This window comes from Dama dama, chromosome X (genome assembly GCF_033118175.1).
Source record: "Dama dama isolate Ldn47 chromosome X, ASM3311817v1, whole genome shotgun sequence".
Classification (NCBI taxonomy): Eukaryota; Metazoa; Chordata; class Mammalia; order Artiodactyla; family Cervidae; genus Dama; species Dama dama.
In genome coordinates this window covers 87573671-87592023 of record NC_083714.1, presented here as the reverse complement: position 1 = coordinate 87592023, position 18353 = coordinate 87573671, and the positions used below count along the sequence as shown (strand labels likewise).

The following is an 18353-nucleotide window of genomic DNA, read 5'->3' as shown; positions in this document are numbered from 1 at the left end:
GAACCAGATGCCATGATCTTAGTTTTCTGAATGTTGAGCTTTAAGACAACTTTTTCACTCTCCTCTTTCACTTTCATCAAGAGGCTTTTTAGTTCTTCTTCACTTTCTACCATAAAGGTGGTGTCATCTGCATATCTGAGGTTATTGATATTTCTCCTGGCAATCTTGATTTCAGGTTGTGCTTCCTCCAGCCCAGCGTTTCTCATGATGTATTCTGCATATAATTTAAATAAGCAGGGTGACAATATACAGCCTTGATGTACTCCTTTCCCAATTTGGAACCAGTCTGTTGTTCCAAGTCCAGTTCTAACTGTTGCTTTCTGACCTGCATACAGGTTTCTCAAAAGGCAGGTCAGGTGGTCTGGTATTCCCATCTCTTTCAGAATTTTCCACAGTTTATTGTGATCCACACAGTCAAAGCCTTTGGTATGGTCAATAAAGCAGAAATAGATGTTTTTCTGGAACTCTTTTGCTTTTTCAATGAGGTATGGTCAATAAAGCAGAAATAGATGTTTTTCTGGAACTCTTTTGCTTTTTCAATGATCCAGCGAATGTTGGCAATTTGATCTCTGGTTCCTCTGCCTTTCCTAAAAACAGCTTAAACATCCGGAAGTTCTCAGTTCACATATTGCTGAAGCCTGGCTTGCAGAATTTTGAGCATTACTTTACTAGCGTGTAAGATGAGCGCAATTATGCGGTATTTTGAGCATTCTTTGGCATTGCCTTTCTTTCGGATTGGAATGAAAACTGACCTTTTCCAATCCTGTGGCCAGTGCTGAGTTTTCCTAATTTGCTGGCATATCAAGTGCAGCACTTTCACAGCATCATCTTTTAGGATTTGAAATAGTTCAATTGGAATTCCATCACCTCCACTAGCTTTGTTCGTAGTGATGCTTCCTAAGGCCCACTTGACTTCACATTCCAGGATGTCTGGCTCTAGGTGAGTGATCACACCATCATGATTATCTGGGTTGTGAAGATCTTTTTTTGTACAGTTCTTCTGTGTATTCTTGCCACCTCTTCTTAATATCTTGTGCTTCTGTTAAGTCCATACCATTTCTGTCCTTTATTGAACCCATCTCAAAACTCACTACTGGACCCTTCATTGCACTCCTGAGAGAAGAGATCAAGCTCCACCCATCAGAACACCGGTGCAAGCTTCCCTACCAGAAAACCTTGACAAGCCACTCATCCAAACCCACCCACAAGGAGGAACTTCCATGATAAAGAGGAACCACAAATTTCCAGCATACAGAAAGGCCACCCCAAACATAGCAATCTAAACAAGATGAAAAGGCAGAGAAATATTCAGCAGGTAAAGGAACATGATAGAAACCCACCAAACAAAACCAAAGAGGAGGAGATAGGGAGTCTACCTGAAAAAGAATTCAGAATAATGATAGTAAAGATGATCCAAAATCTTGAAAACAAAATGGATTTACAGATAAATAGTCTGGAGACAAGGATTAAGATGCAAGAAAAGTTTAACAAGAGCCTAGAAGGAATAAAAAACAGTCAATGAATAATGCAATAACTGAGATCAAAAGCACTCTGGAGAGAACCAACAGTAGAATAACTGAGGCAGAAGATAGGATAAGTGAGGTGGAAGATAGAATGGTGGAAATAAATGAAGCACAGAGGAAAAAAGAAACAGAATTAAAAGAAATGAGCACAACCTCAGGGACCTCTGGGACAATGTTAAACACCCCAATATTCAAATCATAGGAGTCCCAGAAGAAGAAGGCATGAGAAAATAGTTGAGGAGGTAATAGTTGAAAACTTCCCTAAAATGGGGAAGGAAATAGCCACCCTCATCCAAGAAACCCAGAGAGTCCCAAACAGGATAAACCCAAGGTGAAACATCCCAAGACACATATTAATCAAATGAGCAAAGATCAAACACAAAGAACAAATATTAAAAGCAGCAAGGGAAAAACAACAAATAACCCACAAGGGGATCCCCACAAGGAGAACAGCTGATCTTTCAACAGAAATGCTTCATGCCAGAAGGAAATGGTGGGACATACTTAAAGTGATGATACAGAAAAACCTACAACCCAGATTACTGTACCCGGCAAGGATCTCATTCAAATATGAAGAAGAAATTAAAAGCTTTACGGACAAGCAAAAGCTGAGAGAATTCAGCACCACCAAACCAGCTCTTCAACAAATGCTAAAGGATCTTCTCTAGACAGGAAACACAGAAAAGGTGTATAAACTTGAACCCAAAACAACAAAGTAAATGGCAATGGGATCACACTTATCAGTAATTACTTTAAATGTAAATGAGCTGAATGCCCCATCCAAAACACAAAGACTGGCTGAATGAATACAAAAACAAGACCTCTATATATACTGTCTACAAGAGACCCACCTCAAACCTAGGGAAACATACAGAGTGAAAGATAAAATAGACTTTGAAATAACGGCTGTAAAGAGACAAAGAAGGACACTACATAATGATCAAAGGACAATCTAAGAAGAAGATATAACAATTATAAATATATATGCACCCAACATAGGAGCACCACAATATGTAAGGCAAATGCTAACAAATGTGAAAGGGGAGATTAACAGTAACACAATAATAGTGGGAGACTTTAATACCCCACACATACCTATGGATAGATCAATTAAACAGGAAATTAGCAAAGAAATACAAACTTTAAATGATACAAAGGACCAGTTAGAACTAATTGATATCTATAGGACATTTCACCCTAAAACAATGAATTTCACCTTTTTCTCATGTGAACACAGAACCTTCTCCAGGATAGATCACATCCTGGTCCATAAATCTAGCCTTGGTAAATTCAAGAACATTGAAATCATCTCAAGCATCTTTTCTGACCATAATGCGGTCAGATTAGATGTCAACTACAGGAGAAAAAACTATTAAAATTACGAACATATGGAGGCTAAACAACATGCTTCTGAATAACCAACAAATCACAGAAGAAATCAAAAAAGAAATCAAAATATGCATAGAAATGAATGAAAATGAAAACACAATGACCCCAAACCTATGGGATTCAGTAAAAGCGGTGCTAAGGGGAAGGTTCATAGCAATACAAGCCTACCTCAAGAAACAGGAGAAAAATCAAATAAATAACCTAACTCTACACCTAAAGCAAAGGAAAAGAAAAGGAAAGGAAAGGAAAAAGGAAAAGATGAAGAAGCCCAGGGTTGCTAGAAAGAAATCACAAAAATTAGGGCAGAAACAAATGCAAAAGAAACAAGAGACCATAGCAAATATCAACAAAGCTAAAAGCTGGTTCTTTGAGAAGATAAACAAAATAGACAAACCACTAGCCAGACTCACCAAGAAACAAAGGGAGAAGAATCAAATCAACAAAATGAGAAATGAAAATGGAGAAATCACAACAGACTACACAGAAGTACAAAGGATCATAAGAGACTACTAACAGCAACTATATGCCAATAAAATGGGCGACTTGTAAGAAATGGACAAGTTCTTAAAAAAGTATAACTTTCCAAAACTGAACCAGGAAGAAATAGAAGATATTAACAGACCCATCACAAGCAAGGAAATCGAAACTGTAATCAGAAATCTTCCAACAAACAAAAGAGCAGGACCAGATGGGTTCACAGCTGAATTCTACCAAAAATTTAGAGAAGAGCTAACACCTATCCTACTCAAACTCTTCCAGAAAATTGCAGAGGAAGGTAAACTTCCAAACTCATTCTATGAGGCCACCATCACCCTAATACCAAAACCTGACCAAGATGTCACAAAAAAAAGAAAACTACAGACCAATATCACTGATGAACATAGATGCAAAAATCCTTAACAAAATTCTAGCAAACAGAATCCAACAACATATTTAAAAGATCATACATCATGACCAAGTGGGTTTTATCCCAGGGATGCAAGGATTCTTCAATATTCACAAATCAATCAATGTGATACACCACATATCATAGCAGGATCCTCTATGACCCACCTCCCAGAGTAATGGAAATAAAAGAAAAAATAAACAAATGGACCTAATTAAACTTAAAAGCTTTTGCACAATGAAGGAAACTATATGCAAGGTGTAAAGACAGCCTTCAGAATGGGAGAAAATAATAGCAAATGAAGCAACTGACAAAGAATTAATCTCAAAAAATATACAAGCAACTCCTACAGCTCAATTCCAGAAAAATAAATGACCCAATCAAAAAATGGGCCAAAGAACTAAACAGAGATTTCTCCAAAGAAGACATACAGATGGCTAACAAACACATGAAAAAATGATCAACATCACTCATTATCAGAGAAATACAAATTAAAACCACAATGAGGTACCATCTCACGCCAGTTAGAATGGCTGCTATTAAAAAGTCTACAAACAATAAATGCTAGAGAGGGTGCAGAGAAAAAGGAACCCTCTTACATTGTTGGTGGGAATGCAAACTAGTACAGCCACTATGGAGACCAGTGTGGAGAATCCTTAAAAAACTGGAAATAGAACTGCCATATGACCCAGCAATCCCACTGCTTGGAATACAAACCGAGGAAACCAGAATTGAAAGAGACACGTGTACCCCAATGTTCATCGCAGCACTGTTTACAATAGCTAGCACATGGAAGCAACCTAGGTGTCCATCGGCAGATGAATGGATAAGAAAGATTGTGGTACATATACACAATGGAATATTACTCAGCTATTAAAAAGAATGCATTTGAATCAGTTCTAATGAGGTGGATGAAACTGGAGCCTATCATACAGAGTGAAGTAAGCCAGAAAGAAAAACACCAATACAGTATACAAACACATATATATGGAATTTAGAAAGATGGTAATGATAACCCTATATGCGAGACAGCAAAAGAGACACAGACGTAAAGAACAGTCTTTTGGACTTTGTGAGAGAAGGCAAGGGTGGGATGATTTGAGAGAATAGCATTGCAGCATGTATATTATCATATGTGAAACAGATCGTCAGTCCAGGTTTGATGCATGAGGCAGGGTGCTCAGGGCTGGTGCACTGGGATGAACCTGAGGGATGGGATGGGGAGGGAGGTGGGAGGGAGGGTCAGGATGGGGAACACATACAACCATGTCTGATTCATGTGAATGTATGGCAAAAACCACCTCAATATTGTAAAGTAATTATCCTCCAATTAAAATAAAAAATACATAAATAAATAAAATACAAGTAAGCTTAAATCACTCTTTCACATAATAACCTAAAACACTCATCAAAAAGTTTTACATGTCCCAAAGAGAACAGAAATCATATATTTAAACTCACTCTTATCAAAGGGCCCACCTCTTTCTTCCCTTAAGCAGAGTCTGAATGTGATCAATTATCGAATGCTCTAATTTTGATCTATTATTATAGATTCAGCCCAAGTCCACAGAAAAGAGTTAACATAGCAGGCCTAAAACTACTAAAAGGTAGGCAGTCTTCAGGAAACTACTCAGAATGGCCTGCTTGCACGGCTGGTCCTTGGCTAAACTTTACTGGTAAACAGTTCCCTACACTGATAGAAAACTTTCCCTAACTGACAAGGGTTGCTCACTATGCCTAAATTACTTATATAAATAAATTGGATCACAGTGAATATCTACTTTCCTTCTGGAAGTCTGGAATTTTGGTACGTGCTAATCAGAAAGTGCCTACGTGACCAGTGCACAATAAAAGCCTTGGTTGCTGAGCTGCTTAACAGGCTTCCCTGGCAGAAACACTGCACACATGTTAGTGCATTTCTACTGCTGGGGATGCTCTGTGTGACTGATCAGGGGAGGGAGAAAGCAGAAGGAAGCCTGCATAGGACTCCTCCATAAAATTCCTTATGCTAATTTTAGAAAGGCTACATATCCTTACTATCTTAGCCATAACCTTATGCTGAATCCTGTGATCTAGTGACTCGCAACACACCATCCATTTTTTGATATTAAGTAGCCAAATCATATAGGCCACCTGTGTTTTCCTTGACGTTTCAAAATGCATTTTACAACCACGATTAAATATATTTACATTTTAACAATTAGATGTTTTTGGTTGTAATTAAATCACTGGATTAGAACTATCCATAAATGAGGCTACATCTATCATAAAACTTACAACTCAGTAACTATTTCTGACTTAGAACAAAATGTCAGGCTGGTGTTTAAGCAAAATAATACACTTTCCCAGCTAGGCGGGTTTGTCTTGCTTTGTTTTTGAGAGGGCACATTTCTCCCCCTAAAAGAAAAAAATAGTATATTTGTTTTCTAAACTTATTCCCAGTGAGACACTCTTCTTTGTAGTGATAGTTCTTTTTAGATATTAAATTGTTATTTGCAGTTAAAATATCTTATATCCCACTTTCAGTTAATGACATTACTATCAAGTTCCAGGCTACTAAAACCAGGTATGCATACTTTTCAATTACAAATATTTCATGTAATTCTCTCTAGTTGTGAGAGAGTTAACTTAGGCTGGTTGATAGCAAGTCAAGGCCCCTTTAAGGGGGAGGAGAATATTCTTTCTTTTTCACAGTCTTTTTCCTTAGTCATGTAGATGCTTCTCTTAAGCCCCCAACCAGTATTGCAACAGGTATTGCCAACAATATATCTTGCTTGAGACCTGGCCTTTCTTTAGGTCTGGAACTAATGATTACACAGTGCAATAATACAGCTTACTCATAGGTATGCTTTTCTTAGACTCTGTTAGTGATTAAAATTGTAAAAAATTTTGCCTGGGAACCTGTTTCTTAAGACTTGTACCCCTAATTACACATCAACAGTGTATCTTTCCTGGAACCATCCTCCCTGGCTAATCTCGTGCCCTGGCTAATCTTGTACAGAAGTTATCTCAGGATGTATGCCTTGGAAAAGGGTCTGGTGGAACTCTTACAACCTGGAAGTATTCTTTTTATCTATTCTCAGCAGCTAGTTGAGAAGTATATAATGCCTTGCTTAAACTAGTGAGGGTGGGTACTCTCCTACCCACTTCTGGTGCCTTTTGCTGGAGGCTTTCTCTACCGCTGTTACTTTAATAAAACTGTTGCACCAAGCTCTGAGTGACTGGGACCCCATCTTTGGTCCCAGAGTGAATTCCTCTCCTTTGGAGACCACGAACTTCAGCACTGTTCACCGTAAGCTATGGTGACTTCAACAAGGGTAAAAATCCTTTGGTGGCCCACTGTAGCCAACCTCCAGCAACTGTGCCTCAGGAACAAGACAAAGCATATACATGCTGCTACATCTGAACTGACTAAAGTAATTCTCTAGGTACAATTAGAAAATGAGGGAGTTTCTCCTAACAAACTATAACCACTGATTTTTACCATATTCTCTAATACTTCTCTAAAAGCATACTTACATTCATGCCTGCTGCCAGGGACATTTCGACACTCAATCTTCTGTTATGCTCTTTTCCATGGAAACAAACCAGGCTTAAAGGCCTTGAAAGAATCCATTGCAACTTCTGTGACTAAAAATTATGCTTGGTAAGGAAATGATGAGTCAACTGTATAAAGATAAATTACAAGGATAATCATCATAGCTAACATATAATGAGAGGGAAATAATCTTCAACATGCCAATTTAATTTACTACAAGAAACATACCCATCTATCTAACCAGAATATTTGTTTCCACACAAGGAGCATATTCTTTGTTTATAGCCAAATTACAATCATGAAATTGTTTAATCAGGACAGAATCTGAACAGGAGGCATAATTAAACAAAATATGTGCTCAATAACATCAAAGACATTCATGTCTATACTCCAAAAATTTAACAGTGATTTTAGCTGAATGATGGGATTACAGCTTATCTTAACTGCATTCTTTATATCCTTGTATTATCTGAATTAGTTATAAAAGTACCTCTCTATTTTATAACCAGGAAAAAAAGTACTTCCATTTTGAAATAAGCTAGGAAAAATAACCAGCTATTAAAATTAATAAAAAAATTGTGGCTACATATGGCATAAAATTCCTAAGGAATAACATAACAAATATTGGGGGGAATCTATGTGATGAAAATTATGATTAGGACATAAAAAAACTTGACTAAATGTCTCTAGAAGAACTGTTACGAGCATGTTAATTCTTACCAAATGAATTTACAAATCAGATGCTATTTACAGTAACTATTCTTAAGTGAGTTTATTTTTTTTTAGATGAAGCAGAATTTTACAAAGTAATTCTTAAATTCAAGTTAATGATGAATTGGAGATCAGCAGCTAAGTAGACACTGTGAAAGAATAAAACAAGATTTGCTATGAACAAGGAAGGAACAGACCAGGGGTCAGCAAACTATGACCAATGGGTCAAACCTGGCTGCAGACAAATTTTGCATTTGCTGTCTCTGGTTGATTCCCTGAGTGAATAGTTACAACAGACTGTGTGGACCACAAGCTTCATATATTTGCTATTTGGAATTTTACAGAAAAGTTTACTCTTGCAATAGGTACTTTAACTTTGCTGTCATGTCCATAGACTCTTCTCTAAGAGCTTCTAAGGGAGTGCATGAAGGTCAAGAGAAGGCTAATTTACAAGGTAAATACAATGCATGAATACCACAAGTACAGAAGCTGGAAGGTAGAGAAATAAAGGTTGAGAAGCCAGTGAATAGCAAAAGAAGTATGAACAGTAGTAAGGGACTTTAAAAATACTGATGCCCAAGGCAACTAAATCACAGTATTCCACCCTGGTTTATTATTAAAGTTCCTCAGTTGATTCTACTGTACAGCTCTCAAAGAGAAGCACTGACCTAGGAGGAATAGCAAATGCAGGGTAGCTACGTGATGTCAATGATGTAGCACAAGAGTAATGAACCAAACCTTAATGAATGAACCTTAACCTGCTGTTAAGTTGCCCAGAGATGTTCGAATCCAGTTCCCATAATCAATGTTGTTCCTATATTTAAATTTCTATTAAAGCCCCATATTCCACATTGTTCAACATATTTATATACGATAAACCCCTATTAATGAGATAGGCTAAGTGATTTTTCATTTCTTGAGACCAAAAGAGCCAATTTAGTTCAGAAATTTGCATCAGAAATACAGTTGCATGAAACAGACCCCCAGCAGAAATATAAAACATTTGAAATTGTTAGAATATGACAATAAGGTGAAATATCATACACAATTCCCTCCAGATACCAGGATTCAATGTTTTTTAGAAGTCCAGATTATGTTGTGCCAAAGCCACTAATTAGACAACTGCCTTTGTGACTCATACATACACCCACTGAAGGTGAAGCACTGAGGCAATTGGTAGTGGCTGTATTATAACAACTACAAAAATAAGGAAAGTAGGGTTTGACAGTTATTTCTCTTCTGACAATGATGTGCAAATTCCAATATAACCATGAGGTGCTGACCCTGGAAAGCATGACTGTATCTCTGTCATAGCTAGACATGGTGCTCAGTTACCATTCTAATAGGCATGGAATAACATGGATTAGATCATAGGTTACTAAATTTGAGAACCATTGGACTAAATGTGTCCAGTGTTCAGGCTTTTACAAATATACTCTCACATCCTTCTAAACACCACCACCCTATCTATCATCACAGCTGTAGCATAGCCCTAATGACCAGCTTTTGTTTCACATTATCTAGTGTTACATCCTCTCCACTGAGTACAGTTGATGGGATCAATCCATACATTGCCAGCAGCTTATGACATGTCTAAACATGAAAAGGCACTGCACAAATGAAAATAAACTAGGCCAATTACATTCTCACTCTTTGGAATTTAAGTAGAAACAATGAAAACTAGGTCATTACCAGTGAAAGCTGAAGCTGAAAGCCTCATCAAAGTAGGGTAGTGGCAAAGTCAGTCAGGAGGACGTAAAAAAATAGTAGAGAGGAGAATAGAATGTAGAATAGCAAATCAAATAGCTGATTTAATTCAAGTCAACAGCACAATGGAAAAGGTCTACAAATTCAACATGCTTAAGTTCCTAGAGCCACCACAGACATAATTTGATGCCATATTGTAAGATTCCTATGAAATCTCTATCTTCTTTGCTGTGGATATCTTACTATGTGTATCTATATGGTAAATGTCTATATCTTGAGCTAATCCTGTGTTTTCTTTCTTTCTTTAAAAACTATTTTCAATGTGAAGTTTTTAAAATGAACAATGGATTTAAGTTCTTATTTTTGCAAAAGATTACATATTCTTTAATCTATCTTCATCATGTATGCAAACATTTTTCTTCCCACATTATAATGTGTCTGCCATGTTTATGTACAATTTAGAATGGTACCTGGAACTTGGTAAGAACTGTATGTTAGTTGTTACCTTTATCAGTGTGAAAACTAAATTGTCAAAAGTCCATAGAGTTAAATACTTGAAAAACTGACCACCTTCTGCACCCTGTAAAACACTCACCTAAAATACAATTACTTGAAATACATAAAATAGTATATCATGTGAGTATATGATTGAAAGAAAGCTTTTGGGGCACTGGAAATCTATCAGTGTATGTGTTTATGAATAAAGGGGAGGCGGCACTTGAAGATGCTAGGTCTTATTTCTTGAAACCAGAAATCCTATGTAATTTAGAAAATAATGTAGAGTTGGGATACATAACCAGAACTTTGGCAGGAAGTAAAATATTTAGACCTGGTTATTAGTTGGTGGTGGGGCAGAGAATAGACAGACCCACCACAACCCAGGCTAGAATGTTAAGGGCCTACAGGAACTGTGACAAAGTTATTGTCACAGGACCACACAGTCAATGAAGTTAGGTTTTGGTACAATCACAACAGAGAAAACTAAAGAGGTCAAAAAGATCACAGATAGGTGGATACTTCTAAAATTGGCAGGGAAATTTCTAAAGTGGCCTCATGACATCACCTCAGACTGTAGCATTTGTCTGGACTTACTCTCCAACATTTCTGCTTAAGTAAGAGCTGGAAAAGTATAAACAGAAGTATCTTTAGAAACAAGAAAATGAAATGAGAGTTACATATGCTTAGTGGTCCAAGATATAGAAATGCAATACAAACACACCTGAATCAAGTGGTGGCTATACTCAGTCTCATCCAAGGCAACCTGTTTCATTCATAGAGCTCTGGAGATGAGGCAGTCTCAGAGAGCAATGAATTTTAGTATATGACCTATCCTGTCATCCAGAGCAGAATGTACCAGGTGTGAGACACACTATCTAAGTGCTATGTCATTACATGTCTCGAAAACTGACTACCTAAGCAGGGGTGAGTTAAGTCACTTAAATCCTTGCATTGAGGAATAAACTTTGTAAAATGCAAAAAGAGTGAAGCAGAAGGAGCTGAATATTAAATGACAGTGCTGAGAAACATGAGGTACAGCCAAGGACACTGGTGCAATAAGCAAAGTTTAGTAACGAATAACTGAAAATTTATGAGGAAGCAGAATATAAATAAATCTAGGAAGTAAACTAAAGCTCAAGTGATAATGAAGAAGGCAAAAAAGCAGAGAAAAAGAGGAATTGAAATAATTTTCTTTAGTTTTTAATTGTCTTACTCAAATACAGGATTTTCTTTATTTGGACTCCTATGAAACTTTTGTCTACCTTAGAAGTTGGCCACGCATAGTCGTGGGTGGTCCAAATTGCCTCACTGACCCAAATAAAATAAAATAAATAAGAGGCTACAATACCAGAAATTGCTAACAGGATTCCAGCCATAACTGAAGCTCCCCAAAAATGTGACTCTGCTGGAACTGGTTAGTGTCACAGTAGGAGATAAGGAAGTGAGAATCCCCCCCATATATTAGAATAGAATGATAATAGCCACTGGAGTTCATCTTCAGAACTCTATGAGTGGAAACTCTACATGATAAAGCTGCTAATTAGGCATTTAAAAACATCAAAGATGAGGCTGTGAGGGATCTGGGAACTGCTAACTGTTGCAATAGAATAACTTCCAAGTTTCTTTTTAATGGCCAGGTGGTAAATATTTTAGGTTTTGCAAGCCATATGGTCTATGTCACAACTACTTTGCCATTGTAGAATAAAAGCAGCCAGAGACAATACATAAATGAATGTGTGGCTGTTTTCCAATAAAACTAAAATCTGAATTGTGTATAATTTTCATACATTATAACGTATTATTCTCCTTTTGAATTTTTTCAACTGTTAAAAAATGTAAACTCCATTCATCACTCATAGGTTGTAAAACAAAAACAAAACAAGTAGTGGGCCCATAGGCCATAGTTTTGCTGACTCTTGGTATATAGAAATGGAAGGCTGTAACAAAGATGGTCATGCAGGTATTTTTTAACCTGAAAGATATTATATTTAACATACTCAAGAATACTCTAATGATGGCAAACTTTCTTTTTAATGGACTACTCCTGTTTTTTTTTAAAACTACCTTAACCATTTTTAAGCGTATAGTTCAATAGCATTAAGTATATTCATACTGTTGAGCAATAAATCTCCGTTATCTCTTTCATCTTGCAAAATTCAAACTCTATACCTGTGAAACAACTCCTCATTTCCCCCCTCCCGTCAGCTCCTGGCAACCACCAGATTTTTAAGAAACACTGCACCAAAGGAGATCTGTCTACAGAAGGGATTTAGCTTAGAGGATGTCAGCTTGCTCACATTATTCCATGCAGTGCCTTATAAAGTTGTTTAATCTACAGTAAGAAACACAATTACATTGGATCAAAGATACACATACATACAAACATATAGCTGGAACAAAAATTTCACAAAGTACCTACCCTTTGCCAGATGGAGGATAATTTTTTTCATTTTTCTCATTTTCATTTTTTTCATTTTTCTTCATCTATTCTTTCCTAATCTATTCTAATCTATACAATTCCATTTAAAACTGTGGCCTAGTTTTAATAGTATCCAAGGAAAACTGTTAACCCCAAGCCAAACTAACACACTCATGTTTTATACCACATGGGAAAAAGGCAACACTACAAACAAATCAAAATTATAAAGAAGCAGAAGTTGTGGGGTTATAAAAACATTTATTTATGAAAACACTGTGTTGGCCTGTAGCATTTAAACAAATTTAAACTAATGGCTCAAACTCAGGCTCCTTGTGGAAATTATGTCAATATTGGGCTGCATTTTTACTGGGAAAAAATCAACAGGAGCCAAAGAGCCAACCCATGACTGGGTTGCTCTTCTAATTTTAGAGCAATTAAATGACTTTCATCCTTTGGATGAAAGGTTCATGTTCCAGTGGACCACAAACCCAAACATTCCCCCTTAGAAGCAGCAAATGCTCTTTACCATTGAATTTGAACTCTTTTCTTCTTTTAAGAGAATTCTCTGTTCCATTGTTTATCAAAAGCAGAGCAACAGAACAAAAGCCAAAACAAAACAAAAAGCAAAGTTTCAAGAAATTAAATATCAAAACCATCTTATACATTTATTCCACCTGGACCTTGCATGTATTTGCAGTTGTAATCCCTGAAATAAAGGATAGAAACTAGAAGAAATGAAGCAAAGTAAAAGAAACAGAGACTAAGTGCATTAATTTTACTAACTGCAACTGCAAAACACAAAAGTAAAGACCCAAAAACTCATGCTGCTGGTACATAAATATCTAACTAAACTGGGATAAGTCAGGCCTGGTACATTTATGGGGGCTTCCCTTGTGGCTCAGCTGGTAAAGAATCCGCCTGCAATACGGGAGACCTGGGTTCCATCCCTGGGTCAGAACGATCCCCTGGAGAAGGAAATGGCAACCCACTCTAGTATTCTTGCCTGGAGAATCCCATGGACAGAGGAGCCTGGTGGGCTACAGTCCATGGGGTGGCAAAGAGTTGGACATGGCTGAGTGAGTTAACACACACATTTGTGTTAAGAATACATTTGTACATTTGTATTCTTAGGAATTAGAACTGGGCTATCAAAAATACTAATCATAGTTAGCTATGCAAACTGCAGCTGAAAGGATAGATAGCAAGCCAACACAATGAAGACAGGTGAGGCCACAAGGGCCAAAAGCAAGCAAAACTTATGACAAGGTAAAGCCCTCACAACTTTAGAAATGAACTATAAGCTAACAAAAATAAATACAGTATACAATTCATTGCGGGGGCGGGGGCGGTGAAGCCCTAAGTAAACAGAGTCTATGAATAAGCTAAATATATGAGGTAGAGAAAAAAGTAAAACAAAGTGGATTGGCAAATCGATAGGCAACAGGAGAAGTAAGACACAAAAGTTAAGAAGAGTAGCTAAGTTACATAAATAGTACAATCCTATCATGAAGCTCTACAAGCTCCTGCTGCTGAGTTTCCCAGAGCTTCTCTAGCCCCAGGTCCCATCCCTAAATGGGCATAACCATAAAAAGGTCTCCCTATAATTGGAATTTCATGTGATCCCAGTCATCATTATCTCCCTATAAGTCACCAGCCAATAACCTGTCATTAGTTCACTGGAGAATTTGTCTCTAACAATCAAAAGTGCTTAACCAACTGTAAGAAGCAAAATAACCCCTCAAGAGGAATTCAATTTAGGGAATTGGCTATGATCTTGCAGAAAATCCCTTGTTTTAAAGATGCTGTGCAAACCAGCTTGTGATATGGAATTTATATTTTATACCAACTTCAGAAAGGGAGACTCTGAGGGACTTGCTAGATGTGGCAAATAAGCAGCAAGCAGTGTTAGGGAGCTAAACCAGATAGAATAAAGTAGACATGTCAAAGTGTCACTCATGCCTAAAATTATTCTGAAGGAAACTGTACTGGAACAAGTCTACCTTAAGAAAGCATTCTTATGACCAACTATTCCTTGTGTGAATCCATAGTTCTTCAGATCAAGGCTAAGTAAGGATCAGACCTGAGGACAGACATTCACAAGCCAGTCGATAGTGTATGACCAGTCGTGACATGAAAGCTATCCCCAAACAAGGATGAGGTAAGAAAATTAGATTCAACTTACAACTGAGGAAAAACAGAGGGACAAAAACTAGGCAGCTGAAGTGAATGGATATGCAATGAAAGAACATACCACAGCCTATGTAAGACTCATGAAGGATTTAAGTAAGATGAACTGGTAAGCACAGAAAATTGAAGCTAAAATTAAGCAGAAACTATCCATCAACAATAGAATAAAGAACAGAGGATGAAGACTTCCTTGGTGGTACAGTGGATAGGAAATCATGTGCCAGTTTAGGGGACAGGGGTTCAATCCCTGATCTGGGAAGATTCCACATGCCACGGAGCAAACCCATGCACCACAACTACGGAGCCTGTGCTCTAGAGCCTGCAAGTCACAACCACTGAGCCTACATGCTGCAACTATTGAAGCCCAGTGCCCTAGAGCCCATGCTCTGCAAAAAAGAGAAGCCACTACAATGAGAAGACCCATCCACCATAACAAAGAGTAGGTCCCACTCACTGCAATTAAAGAAAAGCCAGTGTGCAGCAACGAACACCCTGCACAACTAAAATAGAAAGAAAGAAAAACAAAAGAACAGAGGATAAGGAAACCAGATAGCAGCAGGAAGAGACTCAAGGATATAGTGAAAGTAGGGTCATGTAGTCATTTGTGAAACTACTGCTTCCAAAGATGGTTAGGTACGGCACTTTTGGATGTCCCATGACTGGGTTGTCTTCTAATTTTAGAGCAATTAAATGACTCTGGAGATACCTACAACAGATGAGCTGTATTAGTCTAAAGCACTTCAGGATTATAAAAAGGGAAAGAAAAACATTTCCACATAGCAATCAATAGGGGGAATGTCCTAGACCTGCTAAATAACAACTGCTACCTCTACGGTCTCAGGAAACAACCCACAGGCAATCAGATTCACAATTTAATGACAACTGGGCAACACAGAGAACAAGAGCAGAAACAGATAGTTTGCAGAGAGAAAGATGATATAGAATGGAGGTCACATCTACAGAGACTGCACAAGCTCAAGTTATGAATGAGGGAAAAAAAAAACCTAAGTATTCAGTAGCTTAGTAAGCAGAGACATTTGTTTGCCAACAAAGGTCCATCTAGTCAAAACTATGATTTTTCCAGTAGTCATTTATGAACATGAGAGTTGGTCTAGAAAGAAAGCTGAGCGCCAAAGAATTGATACTTTTGAACTGTGGTGTTAGAGAAGACTCTTGAGAGTCCCTTGGACTGCACAGAGATCCAACCAGTCCATCCTAAAGGAAATCAGTCCTGAATATTCATTGGAAGGACCTATGTTGAAGCTGAAACTCCAATACTTCGGCCACCTGATGCGAAGAGCTGACTCATTGGAAAAAACTCTGATGCGGGAAAGATTGAAGGCAGGAGGAGAAGGGGATGACAGAGGATGAGGTGGTCGGATGGCATCACTGACTCGATGGACATGAGTTTGAGCAAGCTCTAGGAGTTGGTGATGGACAGGGAAGTCTGGCATGCTGCAGTCCATGGGGTTGCAAAGAGCTGGACATGACTGAGCAATTGAACTGAACTGATTCAGTAGCTAGGAGGCAGAGGAAGACAGAGTATGAGAAAATCAGATGGAAGTAGAAGTAAGATGACACGCAGAAAACCAGAGAAATAAACTGAATCACATTAATAATACCACAATGGAGTCAAGTTCTGTAAACTTCTTAAACTGATCCAAATGAGCCCATTTCTTACAAAAAATTTTGGATTGTAAGGAATAGACCCTGAAAACGAATGCAATATGGAACTGGTTATTTTGAAGCAATAAGGTAGTTGTTTTTGGTTGTTGCTGTTCAGTAGCTATGTCATGTAGACTCTTTGCAACTCCATGGACTGTAGCCCGCCAGGCTCCTCTGTCCATGGGGTTCTCCAGGCAAGAATACTGCAGCAGGTTGCCATTTCCTTCTCCAACGGATCTTCCTGGACCAGGGATTGAACTGTGTCTCCTGCATTGGCAGGCAGATTCTTTACCACTGAGCCACGAATGTAGACAGCCAAGCAAATCACTTTCACATCCCAGAACATAATACTAATGACATACAAAGAATCCAGTCTGCCTATCACCTGTGTGCTCAGAAACTTAAAACTGTGAAATATGGACAGAAACAGGTGATCAGTAGTGGAGACTACAGGTGAAAAACTGCTTTAAGAGGTTGTGATGGGAGATGAGTCATGAACATGAGGAAGTCCACTATGACTAAGCAGAAACTTTGAGAGCAAAAGTTATTAACGCAAAATGTCACAGAGCTGATACTGGCAAACAGCCTACAGGCCAAATCCAACACCATTCCTCTTTTTTATATAAATATGGTTTTACGGAGCACAGCCACATTTGTCTGTTTATGTACTGTTTCTGGCTGCTTTCACTACAGTGGCAAAAACCACATGGTCTACAAAGCCCAAAATATTTACTATCAGGCCCTTTATAGAAAAAGTTTGCCAACTTCTGCCACAGAGGACAGAATAGGCCAGTGGTAGCAAAACTGAGAAGTCACAAAGGAGAAACAGGGGCAGAAAGAATATTTGTCATGTTAAAAAGCAGAACACTAAAGATTCTGAATTTTTTTCTGCTGAGATCCCCACTAGTACTCTTACTATTACCCCCTGAACCCTGAAATTGCTGGACATTTAGACAAACTAATTAAATAACACAAACCAAAGAGAAGATCCTCAGGGGGAAAAGATTTGTATTCAAAAGTAAATAAAGCATGAACTATATGAAACTACAAAGATAAACTATATTTATCTTTACTATGAAATGCAAGGGGAAAATAACCATAAACAAAAAAGATACTTGAGATATATAAAAATGAACTTCTATCTCAAATTGAGGAAAAGCCGTGACATATATAGTATATTAAAAATCAGTGCAAAAAATAAACTCAAAAATAAGACCCAAGAAAGATATTAACTGTTCCATCTCATTAGGAATCAAATAAATTAAAATATCAAGGGAGACCACTTCTCACCTTTGCAACTGGCAGAGTTTTAAGAGCCATAATATAGTATATTAGTAAGGATGTGGAAAAAAATAGGTATTTGCATACATTAGAGGAATTATACTTTTAATCCAGCCATAGGAAACAAACATGGATATGTGCAAAAACATATTTACAGGGATGTTCACATTAAGCATTATTCACACAAATTTAGAAGGGCAGCAATTGAACAAACACCCAAATACCAGATACAAATTATTTTTTACATTATAATGCCAACTAAAACATGTTTGTGCTGTGTTGTGCTTGGTCGCTGAGTCATGTCTGACTCTTTGCGACCCCCTGGACTGCAGCCCGCCAGGCTCCTCTGTCCACAGGGGTTCTCCAGGCAAGAATACTGGAGTGGATTCCCATGCCCTCCTCCAGAGGATCTTCCCAACCCAGGGATCGAATGAACCAGGTCTCCAACATTGCAGGGCAGATTCTTTACTGACTGAGCCACCAGGGAATTTCAGTTTATTATCAATTTTTTTATTACACAGATATTTAAGATGGCATGGGACATGCTTG

At 37.8% G+C, this 18353-nt stretch overlaps 1 long non-coding RNA gene across 26 annotated transcripts in view; it reads right to left on the bottom strand.

The window, feature by feature from the left end:
* The window catches only part of LOC133051943 (uncharacterized), a 77192-nt gene that overhangs the window by 44729 nt on the left and 14110 nt on the right, over positions 1–18353 (bottom strand). For 17 of the 26 annotated variants that reach the window (XR_009691958.1, XR_009691970.1, XR_009691945.1 and 14 more), the window contains one exon: positions 7318–7464. The exons of 6 other annotated variants lie outside the window; for them this stretch is intronic. This is a non-coding gene — a long non-coding RNA (uncharacterized LOC133051943). The remainder of the gene's footprint in view (positions 1–7317; positions 7465–18353) is intronic. 3 more of the 26 variants (XR_009691955.1, XR_009691953.1, XR_009691965.1) reach the window with 1 other exon arrangement.